Genomic DNA, 16,733 nt, shown 5'->3' with positions numbered 1-16,733 from the left:
AACCACCCATTCACCTATTTCAACTACCAAATAGTGGTCTGAAATTGGTAATTTGGCCAATTTCACACAAATTTCAAAGCAGGGTCCAGAATAAACAATGCAGACATTTCTAGCACTAAAATAACATTTCTCTGCTCATTAGTCACATCTCCAGGCCCCTTGTATATCATGCTTGCTTTCCATTTTGAATTTTTATTCACACAAACAATAGATTTACTGTTATGCAGACTACTGCGAGATACTGAAATCCCAATATGACACTGTTTAGCAAGCCACTAATCGGCCTAAATATCAACGACTGAAATTATTTTTTCATGAACGAGCCTCAAAACTACATCAATGTATGCCAAATTTCCGACATTACCATAACTCAGATAGACTGAGAAAACGGTTGACAACATGCCCATGCACTCAGCCCCAGGCCCAGACTCTTGGAACTCTGTTCATTAAGAACTGCACGAAACCCCTTTTCCATGCCCTAGTATACTTTGGAGGAGCAGCTTAGACATGGGTGATATTCCAGTTACATACTAAAAACAGCAGATATATCCCCACTCCATAAAGGTGACAGTAAAGCATTAGCTAAGAAATATATAGACCAACAGCTCTAACATCCCACATCATAAAAATCTTTGAAAGCGCTAAGAAGCACTATTGCAAACCACTTGCATTCCCAAAAATTGTACAATCCAGGGCAACACGAGTTCAGAGCAGGTCGCTCCTGCCTCTCACAACTACAGGATCACTATGATATGGTCTTGGATCCACTGAAAAACAGAATGCAGATGTAATATACACAGACTTTGCAAAAGCCTTTGACAAGTGTGGTCAAGGTATAATAGTGCACAAAATATGTGCTAAAGGAATAACTGGCATAGTGGGGAGATGGATCTTTAACTTTCTAACCAATCGAACAAAAAGTAGTGGTCAACAGTTAAATCGGTAGCTGCAATAGTGAAAAGCTCTGTTCCACAAGGCACAGTACTCGCCCCCATCCTGTTTCTCATCCTCATCAGACAGATGTAATCCACAGCACCTTGTCATCTTTTATAGACGATACTAGGATCTGCACGAGACTCGTCTGAGGACACAGTTAACTTCCAAGAAGTTATAAACCAAGTTTTCCAATGGGCAATCAAAAACAATATGATGCTCAATGAAGAAATTCCAACTATTCTGTTATGGAAAACTGGAGATAATTAGAACCGAGTATACATACTACAAACTCTGATCATACAATAGAGCGGAAAAACAATGTGAGGGACCTGGGAGTGGCAATGTCTGAGAATCTCACTTTCAAGGATCACAACAGTGCCATGATCACAACTGCAAGGAAAACGACAGGATGGATAATGAGAACATTCAGAACGAGATGCCAAGCCAATGATGATCCTTTTCATATCAAATGTTCTCTCTAGGCTGGAATATGGCTGTACATTAACATCTCCATTCAAAACAGGTGAAACTGCATTTCTAGAGTGTACAGAGAACCTTTACTGCACATACAAGTTCTATCAAACACCTCAACTACTGGGAACTCTTGGAAGCACTTGTACTCACTGGAATGTAGGTGAGATGTATCAATCTACACTTGGAAAATCCTAGAAGGAATGGAATAGTCCCGAATCTGAACACAGAAACCACTCCCTATGAAAATACCCCTAATGAAAAGTAGGGGCGCCATTGGTACACCAAGAGAAAACACCACATGTGTCCGGGACCCAAGACGGTTCAACAGCTTCCCACTATGCATAAGGGGAATTACCAATAGTCCTCTGGCTGCCTTCAAGAGGGAGCTGGACTGATACTTAGTCGGTGCCAGATCAGTCGGGCTGTGTGCAGCCAGCAGTAACAGCCTGGTTGATCAGGCCAATACACTGGGAGGCCTGGTCATGGACCAGGCTGCAGGGGGCACTGATCCCCGGAATACCCTCCAGGTAGAACGATTGCTGGATTAGTGGTGGCCAACCTGTGTCACGCTATCAGAATTAGCCCATCAAGATACTTTGGAATGTACACAATTGCAATTTGTATCTTAATACTGCATTTTAGAATATTACAATGTATACTTAATAACCTACATGGCAATAAACTCAGAAAATTAATTGGCCTGTACACTTCAACACCCTGCTGGGGTTCTCTTGAGCAGATACAGAAATGAAAGAAATTTATAGGAAGATTGCACCTCTTAATCGTGCAGGGGAGCATGGAGCAATAGCACGTCGGAAGACAGGTCAGGGAATTAGTAATAACCGTAGTGTCACCGAGTTTGTTCCAAGACAAACGGCACGTCGAGAAGGAGACAGCAGCTCCAAAGAGAGCATGTTAAAATAGTCTCTCTGAGTGTGTTTAAACACAAACGACACGGTGAGAGGAAGACGGCAGCATGTTGCCATAGTGTCAGTAGACAGGTGAAATTGCTGACCCAGAAAATGTAGAGAACCTTCACGGCACACACAAGTGCGATAAAACACCTCAATTACTGGGAATGCTTGAAGTTCCTCAACCTGTACTCCCTAGAATGCAGGCAGGAGAGATACATGATTATATATACTTGGAAAATCCTAAAGGGATTAGTCCCAAGTGCGCTGGCTGCACCGACTGTGCAGACAATGCAACATTTCCCCCCCCAAGGGGCACCATTAGCGCAATGAGAGAATACCAATAGACCCCTGGCTGTCTTCAAGGTGCTGGACAGGCGCCTAAAGTCAGTACCTAACCAGCCGGGCTGTGGTTCGTATGAAGGTTTGTGTGCAGCCAACAGTAACAGCCTGACTGATCAGGCCCTGATCCACCATGAAGCCTGGTCACACACAGGGCTGCAGGGGTGCTGACCCCCAAAACCCCCTCTAGGTATATTCCAGGTGACTAGCATAAAGCATAAAATTTGGACAAGAAGTTCCTGATCTTGTGCTAATATTAGGTTGGATGTTGGTATGTACTTCTTAATGGTAAATTTTGAAATACATGTTGGTTTCTATTGCCCTGTCTTCCCACACACTAACACTTCATGCTCACTGCACGCCTGAGCCACAACCTCCTACAAATTCACGTTCTTTCATTTATGTATCTGCAAAAGAGGAGGGGGGGAGAGGGTGAAAATGCACAAACCCATTAATTTTCTGAGTGTCACCATGTGGGTTATTATTAAGCACAGACAAGTGTTCATTCCACTTGAGTTATTCACTAAATTGCAGATTTTGTTTTACATATACAGTGGAACCCAGGTTTTAATCTTTAATCTGTTCCAGGTCAGCCAAAAACTGATTGGTACGAAAACTGAAGTAACATTTCCCACAAGAAATAATGCAAATCCAGTTAATCCGTTCCAGACACCCAAAAATATTAACAAAAAATGCATTTTAGAGAGAAAAGCCATAGTTTTATATACAGAAAACAATGAAATAAATATAAATGACTAATGAAATGGATAACTGAACATGTTTTTAATGTTCATTTATCCATTTCTGCTGCTGATGAACCATCAGCAGTTATTAGGAAGAACCACAGGAGGCAAGCTGGCTTCCTGAACATTTACAACTGCTTGCTAATACTATCAATAAGCCCAAAAGAATCTTGAGACAACAGCATGCTCACTTGACCACATCTGGGCCTAGTAATACCCTCCTCTCAAATCAGGAATAATAAGACACTAATATTGAACATTACATGACAAGCTTTTTTATAAATCAGCATATAAAAGTGAAACTGACAGAATGCAACACCAATACAGTGGACCCTCAGGTAATGGTGGCATCGGCTAACGCCAAAACCGGATAGCAGCGCATTTTTGCGTCAAAATACTGGCTTGGCTAACGCCCAAGAACTTGGTTAAGGGCACTCGTCCTGAACGCATCCACCTGTCCATCCGGCCTAAGCACCTCGGCTGCCCTGCCTTCAGCTAATGTGCCATTGTTTACAAGCCAGTCCAGACTATTCCATGCGTACATCAGATACGTTTTGTATTATTCCTGTGTTTTTAGTGCTTGTAACTGCTAAATAAGCCACCATGGGCCGAAAGAAAGCTAGTGCCAACGCTGTGGTAAAAAGGGTGAGAAATACTATCGAATTAAAGGAGGAGATAATTGCTAAGTACGAAAGTGGAGTGCGAGTCTCAAGAGTTGGACAGGTTATACAACAAACCTCATTCAACCTTCACTACTATCTTGGTCAATAAAAAGGCAATCAAGGAAGCTGTTGTTGCAAAAGGTTCACGTGTGCTTACAAAACAGATCGCAAATACTCGAAGATGTAGAAAGACTGTTGTTGGTGTGGATCAGCGAGCAACAATTATCATAAGATAATGTTTCTCAGTAAATAATGTGTGAAAAGGCAAGGCAGTTGCATGATGATTTAACCCTTTGAGGGTTTCGGCCGTACTAGTACGGCTTACGACCCAGGGTTTTTGACGTACTAGTACGCCTAAATTCTAGCGCCCTCAAATCTAGTGGGAGAAAGCTGGTAGGCCTACATATGAAAGAATGGGTCGATGTGGTCAGTGTGCACAGTATAAAAAAAATCCTGCAGGACAGTGCATATTGAGAAAAAAAAAAAAAAAAAAAAAAAATTTTTGGAATAAAACAGCGACTTTGCACTGCATTTTCGTATGGTATTTATTGTTGTATTCTAGTTTTCTTGGTCTCATTTAATAGAATGGAAGACATATTACAGAAATTGAAGTGATTTTGACTGGTTTTACAATGAAAAGTACCTTGAAATTGAGCTCAGAGTAGCAGAAATGTTTGATTTTTACCAAAGTTCAAAAGTAAACAAATCATGCCAAGCGTCCAATACACGTCAACTGGCGAGTCTAATATTCTTTTGCAAGTGCGCCAATATTATTTATACCATTTTTTACACTAATGCAGTAGTCTGCATAACAGTAAATCTTCTATTTTTTGTGAAAATAAAAATTCAAAGTGGAAAGCAAAAGAATGTAAGAGGGGCCTTGAGACGTGACTAATGAACAGAGGAAATGTCATTTTAGTGCCAGGAATGTCTTTCTTGTTTATTCTGGACCCTATTCAGAAATTGGCATCTTTTGAAATTTGTGTGAAATTGGGAAAATTGCTAAATTCTGACCACTGTAGTGGATAGTTGAAATTGGTAAATGGGTGGTTTCTTGCACTCATTCGATAGAGAAAATGGAGTTCTAGCGAAATATTCATGTTTTCTGTCGACTAGTACAGTGGAATTCACCGAAAATGGGGCTCAAAGTGGCCAAAATTGCCGATGCGTAAACATCGCAGAGACCGCTAACTTCGCGAGAGCATAATTCCTTAAGTTTTCCATCAAATTTCATAATTTTGGTGTCATTATGATCGGAAAAAGATTCTATATCTTTTCCTAAGAATTTTTTTTTTTTTTTTTTTTAAATTTGGCCGACCCTGAGAACGAGTCTCGGAGATGGCCTGTCGACCCTCAAAGGGTTAAGAAAATGCCTGAAACTAGTGCTGATGTTTGTGAATTTAAGGCCATAAAAGGTTGGTTTGAGGGATTTAAGAATCATAGTGGCATACACAGTGATAAGGCATGGTGAGGCTGCCAGTTCCAACAAAAAAGCAGCTGAAAAATATGTGCAGGACTAAGGGGTACATAGAGGCTGAAAAATTAAAAGCCCAACAAGTGTTCAATTGTTAGGCAAGACACACATGCAACAGTTAGGTGTTCAATTGTGACAAAACAGGCCTGTTTTGGAAGACAATGCCAAACAGGACCTACATTACTCAGGAGGAAAAGGCACTCCCAGGACATAAGCCTATGAAAGACAGGCTAACTCACGTTTTGTAGTAATGCTAGTGGGGATTGCAAAGTGAGAAGCCTTTACTAGTGTATCACACAAACTCCCAGTGTTCAAGAAAAACAATGTAGTCAAGACTAAACTGTGATGTGGAGAGCAAACAGTAAGGCATGGGTCACTAAGGACATTTTCCTTGACTGGTTCTATGATGTGTTTGGCCCCAGTGTGCAAAAATACCTCCTGGAAAATAAATTGTCACTCAAGTGTCTCCTGGTAATGGACAATGCTCCTGCTCATCCTCACAACTTGCAAGAGCAAATTGTGGGGGAGCTGAGCTTCATCAAAGTGAAGTTTTTGCCTCCTAATACTACTTCTCTCCTCCAGCCCATGGACCAGCAGGTCATTTCAAACTTCAAAAATCTGTACACCAAAGCAGTGTTTCAAAGTGCTCTGAAGTGACCTCGGACACTGAATTGACCCTAAGAGAGTTTTGGAAATATCACTTCAGTATCCTCAGTTGCATAAACCTTATAGGTAAGGCTTGGGAGGGAGTGACTTCCAGGACTTTGAACTCTGCTTGGAGAAAACTGTAGCCAGAAATATATACAAGAGGGATTTTGAAGAGTCTGGGGCTAAGCCTGAGGAGCCTATGCCAGTTGTGGAATCTACTGTGGCATTGGGGTAGTCCATGGGGTTGGAGGTTAGTGGCGAGGATGTGGAAGAGTTGGAGGACGAAGAGCTAACCACCACAGAGCAGCAAGAGCTTCAGGTGCAACAGCAACAGATCATAGCTCAGGAATGTGCTTCTGAGGAGGAAGAGCGAGGAAGTTGCCTTCGTCAAAGATTAAGAACATTTGTGCAAAGTGGGTTGAAGTGCAAACCTTTATGGATGAAAATTATCCTGACAGCTGTGTTCCATTTTAGGGACATCTTAGAGATGCAGAAACAGCTCTCTGGACAGATATTTTGTGCAACAGGGGTCGAGTGGCTTTCAAGCAAGAAGGGAGGTAACCCCTAGAAAAGAACTTGTTACCTGAAGCCTTTATGGAAGGGGATTTCCCTTCCAAACAATAGTACACCTCCATCAAATCCCCTCCTCCCATCTCCTCACTCATCAACAAGTCTTCAGTAAAGGCAAGTGTCATTTCAGTCTTGTTTATTGTGCATGTCTCATTGTTTTCTGTGTAGAGAAATGTATATTTCATGTTAAAAAAAAATTATTTTAATACTTTTGGGTGTCTGGAATGGGTTAATTGTATTTCCATTATTTCTTAAGGGGAAAATTAATTTGGCAAACATCCCAATTGGGTAACCCTTTCAGGGTCCACAGACCCTCTCCGAGACTTGTTCTCAGGGTCGCCCAAATTTAAAAAAAAAAAAAAAAATTCTTATGAAAAGATAGAGAATCTTTTCCCGATCATAATGACACCAAAAGTATGAAATTTGATGGAAAACTTACCGAATTATGCTCTCGTAAAGTTAGCGGTCTCAACGATGTTTACGCATCGGCGATTTTGCCCACTTTGAGCCCAATTTTCGGCCAATTCCACTGTACTATTCAACAAAAAATCATAACTTTCGCTAGAACTCCATTTTTTCTATCTAATGAGTACAAGAAACCACCCATTTACCAATTTCAGCTATCCAATACAGTGGTCATAATTTAGCAACTTTGCCAATCGCACACAAATTTCAAAAGACGCCAATTTCCGAATAGGGTCCAGAATAAACAAGACAGACATTCCTGGCACTAAAATAACATTTCCTCTGTTCATTAGTCATGTCCCAACACCCCTCTTACATTCTTTTGCTTTTCACTTTGAATTTTTATCCTCAAAAAAAATAGATTTACTGTTATGCAGACTACTGCATTAGTGTAGAAATGGTATAAATAATATCAGCGCACTTGTGAAAGAACATTAGACTCACCAGTTGACGTGTATTGGACGCGTAGCATGATTTGTTTACTTTTGAACTTTGGTAAAAATCGAACATTTCTGCGGCTTTGAGCTCAATTTCAAGGTACTTTTCATTGTAAACCCAGTCAAAATCATCTCAATTTCTGTAATTTGTCTTCCATTCTATAAAATGAGACCAGGAAAACTAGAATACAACAATAAATACCATACGAAAATACAGTGCAAAGTCGTTGTTTTAATCCAAAAAAAGGTCAAATTTTTTTTTTTTCTCATTACGCACTGTGTGCTGCAGGATTTTTTTATACTGCGCGCACTGACCACAGACCCATTCTTTCATATGTAGGTCTACCAGCTCTCTCTCACTGGATTTGAGGGCGCTAGAATTTAGGCGTACTAGTACATCATGGACACTGGTGCGTAAGCCGTACTAGTATGGCCGAAACCCTGAAAGGGTTAAAGGTGAGCTCTCTGGAACGGATTAATGCCGTTACCCGAGGGTCCACTGTACCCGACCTGATATTTACTCGAGACATAGTGAAGAGCTGTTCCACAAGGCACAGTACTCATCCCCATCCTGTTCCTCATCCTCATATCAGACACAAATGTAATCCACAGCACCGTATTATCCTTTAGGTTAGGTTAGTATCCTTTGCAGACAATACTAGGATCTGCACGAGGCTGTCATCTATTAAGGACATGGTTAACCTTCAAGAAGATATACACAAAGTTTTCCATTGGGCAACAGAAAACATGATGTTCAATGAGGACAAATTCCAACTACTGTTTTGGAAAACTGGAGGGGACAATAACAACAACAAAGTATACTACAAACTCTGGCCATACAATAGAGAGGAAAAATTATGTAAGGGACCTAGGAGTAGTAATGTCTGAGGATCTCACTTTCAAGGATCACAACAGTGCCACGATCACAAGTGCAAAGAAAGCGATAGGATGGATAATGAGAACGTTCAAAACGAGAGATGCCAAGCCAATGATCATTTTCAAATCACTTGTTCTCTCTAGGCTGGAATACTGCTGTACATTAACATCTCCATTCAAAGCAGGTGAAACTGCAGATCTAGTGTACAGAGATGCTTTACTGCACAAAGTTCAATCAAGCACCTTAACTACTGGGAACGCTTGGAAGCACTGGACTTGTACTCGTTGGAATGCAGGAGAGATCATAATCTACACTTGAAAAATCCTGGAAGGAATGGTCCCGAATCTGCACATGGAAATCACTCCCTACGAAAGTAGGGACTGGGCAGGCGATGCAAAATATCCCCCAATTAAAAGTATGGGTGCCATTGGTAGAGCAAGAAAACACCACAAGTGTCCAGGGCCTAAGACTGTTCGACAGCCTCCCACCAAGCATAAGGGGAATAACCAATAAACCCCTGGCTGCCTTCAAGAGAGCTGGACAGATACCTAAACTCAGTGCCGGATCAGCCGGGCTGTGGTTTGTACGTTGGACTGTGTGTGGCCAGTATTAACAGCCTGGTTGATCAGGCCCTGATCCACCGGGAGGCCTGGTCATGGACCAGGCCGCGGGGGCGTTGATCCCCGGAATAACCTCCAGGTAGACCCACATGTAAAGTGATCATAACCCACTGGAATTAACATGTGCTGTTAAATACTGAGCTGTATAACATAGGCAAAGGAAAAACACAGGAATGGTAAACCTTCGCTTCAATGAAGCTCTATTTAACAAACTTCAAAAATATGGGATAAAATCTACTTAAACGATCAATTCAAAATTTAGTTACTGCTGTGATCACAGCAAAATCTCATCGCTATCGACCACAATGACCATTAGAAGTACTGGTCATTCACTACCCCAATTAGTTCATTAACCCTTTCAGGGTTTCTGACGTACTAGTACGGCTTACGCACCAGGGTTTTTGATGTACTAGTACGCCTAAATTCTAGTGCCCTCAAATCTAGTGAGAAAGCTGGTAGGCCTACATATTAAAGAATGGATCTATGTGGTCAGGGTGCGCAGTATAAAAAAAAATCCTGCAGGACAGTGCGTAATGAGAAAAAAAAACTTCGACCTCATTTTTGGATTAAAACAGTGACTTTGCACCGTATTTTCGTATGGTATTTATAGTTGTATTCTAGTTTTCCTGGTCTCATTCTATAGAATGGAAGACATATTACAGAAACAGATGATTTTGACTGTTTTTACAATGAAAAGTACCTTGAAATTGAGCTCAAAGTAGCAGAAATGTTTGATTTTTACCAAAGTTCAAAAGTAAACAAATCGTGCTAAGCATCCAATACACGTCAACTGACGAATAATATTCTTTCACAAGTGCACCGATATTATTTATACCATTTTTTACACTAATGCAGTAGTCTGCATAACAGTAAATCTTCTATTTTTTTGTGAGAATAAAAATTCAAAATGGAAAGCAAAAGAATGTAAGAGGGGCGTTGGGACGTGACTAATGAACAGAGGAAATGTCATTTTAGTGCCAGGAATGTGTTCATTCTGGACCCTATTTGGAAATTGACACGTTTTGCAATTTGTGTGAAATTGGCAAAATTGCTAATTCTGACCACTGTATTGGATAGTTGAAATCGGTAAATGGGTGGTTTCTTGCACTCATTCGATAGAAAAAAAAATTGGAGTTCTAACGAAATATTCACGATTTTTGTCGACTAGTACAGTGGAATTGGCAGAAAATAGGACTCAAAGTGGGCAAAATCGCTGATGCGTAAACATCGTCGAGACCGCTAACTTCGCGAGAGCATAATTCCTTAAGTTTTCCATCGAATTTCATACTTTTGGTGTCATTATGATCGGGAAAAGATTCTCTTTTCATAAGAATTTTTTTTTTTTTTTTTTTTTTTTTGAAATTTGGGCGAGCCTGAGAACAAGTCTCTGAGAGGGCCTGTTGACCCTGAAAAGGTTAAAACAGCGACTTTGCCCTGTATTTTCGTATGGTATTTATAATGGTATTCTAGTTTTCCTGGTCTCATTTTATAGAATGGAAGACATTGAGACGATTTTGATTGGTTTTACAATGAAAAGTACACCTACTATCCGACTTGCGACCTGCGACCTGCTCGACCTACGACCTTGTTTTTTATGCCAAATTTCTGGGAAATAAACACTGTTGCACACAGTGTTTATCCTAAACCTTACAGTATAAAATACAGTACTAACATAAAAAGTAAAGTAAAACATGAAATACCAAAATAAAACAAAATAAAGTCATTACAAAAATGTTTTCTTGATATTCAGTAGTAAAGTTCGACTTATGACCATTTCGACTTACGACCGGTGTCTCGGAACCGAACTCGGTCGTAAGTCGGATGGTAGGTGTACCTTGAAATTGATCTCAAAGTAGCAGAAATCTTCGATTTTTGCCAAAGTTCAAAAGTAAACAAATCATGCTACGCATCCAATACACGTCAACTGGCGAGTCTAATATTCTTTCACAAGTGCACTGATATTATTTATACCATTTCTACACTAATGCAGTAGTCTGCATAATAGTAAATGTTCTATTTCTTGTGAGAATAAAAATTCAAAGTGGAAAGCAAAAGAATGTAAGAGGGGCATGGGAACATGACTAATGAACAGAGGAAATGTTATTTTAGTGCCAGGAATGTGTCTTGTTTATTCTGGACCCTATTTGGAAATTGGCATCTTTTGAAATTTGCGAGAAATTTGCAAAATTGCTAAATTCTAACCACTGTACTGGATAGTTGAAATCGGTAAATGGGTGGTTTCTTGTACTCATTCGATAGAAAAAATGGAGTTCTGGCGAAATAGGTATGATTTTTGTCGACTAGTACACTGGAATTGGCTGAAAATAGGGCTCAAAGTGGGCAAAATCGCCAATGCGTAAACATCGGCAAGACCGCTAACTTCACGAGAGCATTTGGTAAGTTTTCCATCAAATTTCATACTTTTGGTGTCATTATGATCGGACAAAGATTCTATCATTTCACAAAATAATCTTTTTCCCCCGAAAAATTTTCGACCCTGAGAACGAGTTTAGGAGAGGGCCTCTCGACCCTGAAAGGGTTAAAAGCAATTCAAAATATGGTTAAAAAAGACAAGTCTTAAAAATTGGTTCAACGGAAGGTGCTGGAGAGCAATGACAATAAAGTACCTGAAACAAAACAGGAAGCAGGCCAATTCCATGTGTGAAATAACCAAAGTAATAACTACACAAACGGTATACCAGGCAGGAGAAAAGAAAAACTTTAAAAGGAAATACATATTGTAGACAAGTTGGAACTAAATTTCAAGTTTGTAGAGAGTAAATGCTAAAAACAACATACAAAGAATTAGGAATAACAGTCACTGAAGAGGAAACATGATATATACATAATACAGAACAGTACAAAGTTTCAGATTGATATATGTACATATCACCAAAATCTTATTAAAGTCAAAGTACAGCAGGAGAGTTAAAACTTTCATGGTTCAACACTACTCCAGCCATTTTGAAACTACTTTGCTGTCTGGTAACAATACAGGAGTATTTCTGTAGGTCTACGGGCTTGTGCTAGCAGTCTATACACTCATTCATGCTCAGTGTTCAACCTATTCCCAAAATTACCCAGGTGCTATCTCCAATGACAATGCTTAGAAATTTATACCACTGAATTCCTTAATTTTTTCACTAGTAATAATTCTCATTTTTTGCTCTTTACAATTTTACAATGACTTGCCCATGGCAAAGCACAATATTCCCCCTCCCCTCATTTGACTGGACATTTATGTAACTTGTTTAAAAAACAGTACCCTTGTACTCTGCCTTGGGCCTTGACTCATGGAACTCCATATGCCTTAAGAACTGCAAGAAACCACTACTTCATGCCTTGAATATTCTGTGGAGGAGCCTGGCCACAGGAATTATCCCAGTCCTTAACCCTTTCAGGGTTTCTGACGTACTAGTATGGTTTACGCACCAGGGTTATTGACTTACTAGTATGCCTAAATTCTAGCCCCTTCAAGTCTAGCAAGAGAAAGCTGGTATGCCTACATATTAAAGAATGGGTCTATGTGGTCAGTGTGCACAGTATAAAAGAAATCCTACAGCACACAGTGCATAATGAGAAAAAAATAAAAGCTGACAGTCTTTTTGGTTTAAAACAGCGACTTTGCACTATTTTCATATGGTATTTATGGTTGTACAGGTCCGCCATCACAAATCCGGCAATCAGTTATTCGGTTCCTTCAGTTATTCGGCACTAATTTTGGCTAGCATAATTTCAAATTCCCAGGGTCGCCACACCAACCTGCTGGTACCGTTTGGTGGCGCTACTTGCTGCATAAGTCATTCCAATTTCTTTTTCTCCATTTATTGTTTTAACCTGCTTACTTTTAGCCCTAGCCATGGTTCCAATGAATAAAAGAAATGCTTCTCATTATGTAAAGCACCTACACAGTACATTATCCATTAACCCTTTGAGGGTTTTCGTCGTACTAGTACGTCTTACGCGTAGGGGTTTTTGACGTACTAGTACTCGTAAATTCTAGCGACCTCAAATCTAGTGGGAGAAAGCTGGTAGGCCTTCATATGAAAGAATGGGTCTATGTGGTCAGTGTGCACAGTCTAAAAAAAATCCTGCAGCACACGGTGCATAATGAGAAAAAAAAAACTTTTTCCATTTTTTTTTAATAAATCAGCGACTTTGCAGTGTATTTTCGTATAGTATTTATTGTTGTATTCTAGTTTTCTTGGTCTCATTTTATAGAATGGAAGACATATTACTGAAATTGAGATGATTTTGACTGGTTTTACAATGAAAGGTGCCTTGAAATTGAGCTCAAAGTAGCAGAAATGTTCGATTTTTACCAAACATCAAAAGTAAACAAATCGTGCCAAGCGTGCAATACACGTCAACTGGTGAGTCTAATATTCTTTCACAAGTGCACCAATAATATTTATACCATTTTTTACACTAATGCAGTAGTCTGCATAACAGTAAATCTTATATTTTTTGTGAGAATAAAAATTCAAAGTGGAAAGCAAAAGAATATAAGAGGGGCCTTGAGACGTGACTAATGACTAGAGGAAATGTCATTTTAGTGCCAGGAATGTCTTTCTTGTTTATTCTGGACCCTATTCCGAAATTGGCATCTTTTGAAATTTGTGTGAAATTGGCAAAATTGCTAAATTCTGACCACTGTACTGGATAGTTGAATTTATAAATGGGTGGTTTCTTGCACCCATTCGATAGAAAAAATGGAGTTCTAGCGAAATATTCATGTTTTTTGTCGACTAGTACAGTGAAATTGGCCGAAAATGGGGCTCGAAGTGGGCAAAATCGCCGATCCGTAAACATCGCCGAGACCGCTAACTTTGCGAGAGCATAATTCCGTAAGTTTTCTATCAAATTTCAAACTTTTGGTGTCGTTATGATCGGGAAAAGATTCTCTATCTTTTCATAAGAGAAAATAATTTTTTTTTTTTTTTAAATTTGGCCGACCCTGAGAACGAGTTTCGGAGAGGGCCTGTCGACCCTCAAAGGGTTAAAGATAAGGTGGCTTTGAAGCCACTGTCGGTTGCCATGAGCTCAGTCTCATGAAGCAGGAGAATATGCTTTATTATTACGCTAGTATCAACACTACAGCTTATTTGCCTATCACAATTGATCTAATATAAGAAACAATATAAAACATGTTAAATACTCCAGAATGAATAATATTTGGCATGACACCGAGCAGTTCGACAGAGTTATGAAGAGGATATGGTAAACAAATACCATTCTCCTATCCTTGTCTTGGGGACTTATATTAGATAAAACGGAGTATAGCACAGGGCTAACTATGATATACACTCGCACTCCACCATAAACATGAAACAAAAAAGTTATTTTCTCTATAGATTCCCAGCCAGGGTAGAAACATTAGGCATGTTTCTTTACACCTGTTGTCTATGTTTACCCATCAGTAAATGGGTACCTGGGTGTTATCCTGGGACACTGACCTAATTTTCTTGAAATAGCATAACAAGTGCCTTCCTATACAGTAGTATGTCACTGATGTCAGATAGGCCTGTATACCGTGTACATGTACGTGTAGTAAATAAAGACATTATTATTATTATATTATTTTCTCAGTTGTTTGTTGGGTTATCTTATTCAAACTTGAGCAATGTATGATGGAAAGATACTTCACGTACACCAAAAATGAAAGAAATCAGACCATAAATAGCGGAGTTCACTTCTCAGCCATTAGCAGCCGCTTAGCGGTATATTTTTATATGGTTGTTATGGTTATATTCTCATTTTTTCGGTCTCATTTGATAGAATGAAAGATATATTACAGAAATAGATATGATTTTGATTGCTTTCATGATGAAAAGTACCTTGAAATTGCACTCACAGTAGCGAAAATGTTCTATTCTTTAGCGAAGCTCAAGAGTAAACAAATGACGTCACCGTCCAATACCTGTCCGCCTGCCAGTCTAAATTCCAATACGGAGTCAAGAATTGATTGACATTATTTATACAATTATTACAATAATGCAGTAGTCTGCATAACAGTAAATCTTCTATTTTTTTGTGAATAAAAATTCCAAATGGTAAGCAAGAGTAATATAAGAGGGGCCTGTAGCCATGACTAATGAACAGAGTAAATGTCATTTTAGTGCCAGGAATGTCTGCATTGTTTATTCTGGATCCTATTTTGAAATTTGCATCTGTTGAAATTTGTGTGAAATCGGCCAAACTGCCAATTTCTGACCACTTTATTGAGCAGTTGAAATAAGTGAATGGGCAGTTTCTTGTACTCAGTTGACAGACTAGAAGTAAATAAGTTTATTCAGGTATACACAAATACAGTTACATAGATCATCATACATAGCAGTGTATGTATAGAGAACCTAGAATAACCCAGAAAAGTCAGACAAAGTGACTTATTTCCAGTACCTGGCTTGGGCTTGCCATATATGATTTTTGGTAAATATTTTTTTTTCTCGGTTGTTTGTTGGGCTCTCTCATTGAAACTTGGGCAATGTATGATGGAAAGACGCTTCTTAACGTACAACAAAAATAAAAAAGACGGATGATAAATAAGGAAGTTCACTTCTCAGCCATTAGCCGCCTCTTTGCAGTATATTTTCGTATGGTTTTTATGGTTGTATTCTCATTTTTTGGACTCATTTGATAGAATAGAAGATATATTACAGAAATAGACATGATTTTGATCGTTTTCATGACGAAAAGTACCTTGAAATTGAGCTCAAAGTAGCGGAAATGTTAGATTTTTGCCGATGTTCAATGAACTATGCAAGTCAAGTTGGTTAATTTTATTAAGTGTATTCTAACCTAACCACTCTGTAATTCGGCACACTACAGGTCCCAATGATGCCGGATTTGTGATGGAGGACCTGTATTCTAGTTTTCCTGGTCTCATTTTATAGAATGGAAGACATATTAGAGAAACTGAGATGATTTTGATTGTGAAACCAATGAAAAGTACCTTGAAATTGAGCTCAAAGTAGCAGAAATGTTCGATTTTTGCCAAAGTTCAAAATTAAACAAATCATGTGACGCGTCTAATACATGTCAACTGGCAAGTCTAATATTCTTTCACAAGTGTGCTGATATTATTTATACCATTTCTACACTAATGCAGTAGTCTGCATAACAGTAAATCTTCTAATTTTTTTGTGATAAAAATTAAAAGTGGAAAGCAAAAGAAATTTAAGAAGGGCCTGGGGATGTGACTAATGAACAGAGGAAATGTTATTTTAGTGCCAGGAATGTCTGTCTTGTTTATTCTGGACCCTATTTGGAAACTGGCATCTTTTAAAATTTGTGAAATTGGCAAAATTGCTAATTTCTGACCACTTTATTGGATAGTTGAAATCGGTAAATGGGTGGTTTCTTGTAATCATTCGATAGAAAAAATGGAGTTCTAGTACACTAATACACTGGAATTGGCTGAAAATAGGGCTTAAAGTGGGCGAAATCGCCAATGCGTAAACACTGTCGAGACTGCTAACTTCGCGACAGCATAATTCCGTAAGTTTTCCATCAAATTTCATACTTTTGGTGTCATTACGATCAGGAAAAGATTATCTATCATTTCATAAGGAAAA

The 16,733-nt window shown here is 39.1% G+C and overlaps 1 protein-coding gene across 2 annotated transcripts in view; it reads right to left on the bottom strand.

Moving 5' to 3' along the window:
- The window catches only part of 14-3-3epsilon (tyrosine 3-monooxygenase/tryptophan 5-monooxygenase activation protein epsilon), a 67,308-nt gene that overhangs the window by 42,753 nt on the left and 7,822 nt on the right, over positions 1-16,733 (bottom strand). The window lies entirely within an intron of this gene.

The sequence above is a fragment of the Cherax quadricarinatus genome, chromosome 5, assembly GCF_038502225.1.
Source record: "Cherax quadricarinatus isolate ZL_2023a chromosome 5, ASM3850222v1, whole genome shotgun sequence".
Taxonomy (NCBI): Eukaryota; Metazoa; Arthropoda; class Malacostraca; order Decapoda; family Parastacidae; genus Cherax; species Cherax quadricarinatus.
The sequence above is the reverse complement of the archived record's forward strand: the minus strand, read 5'-3'. Positions and strand labels throughout refer to the sequence as shown.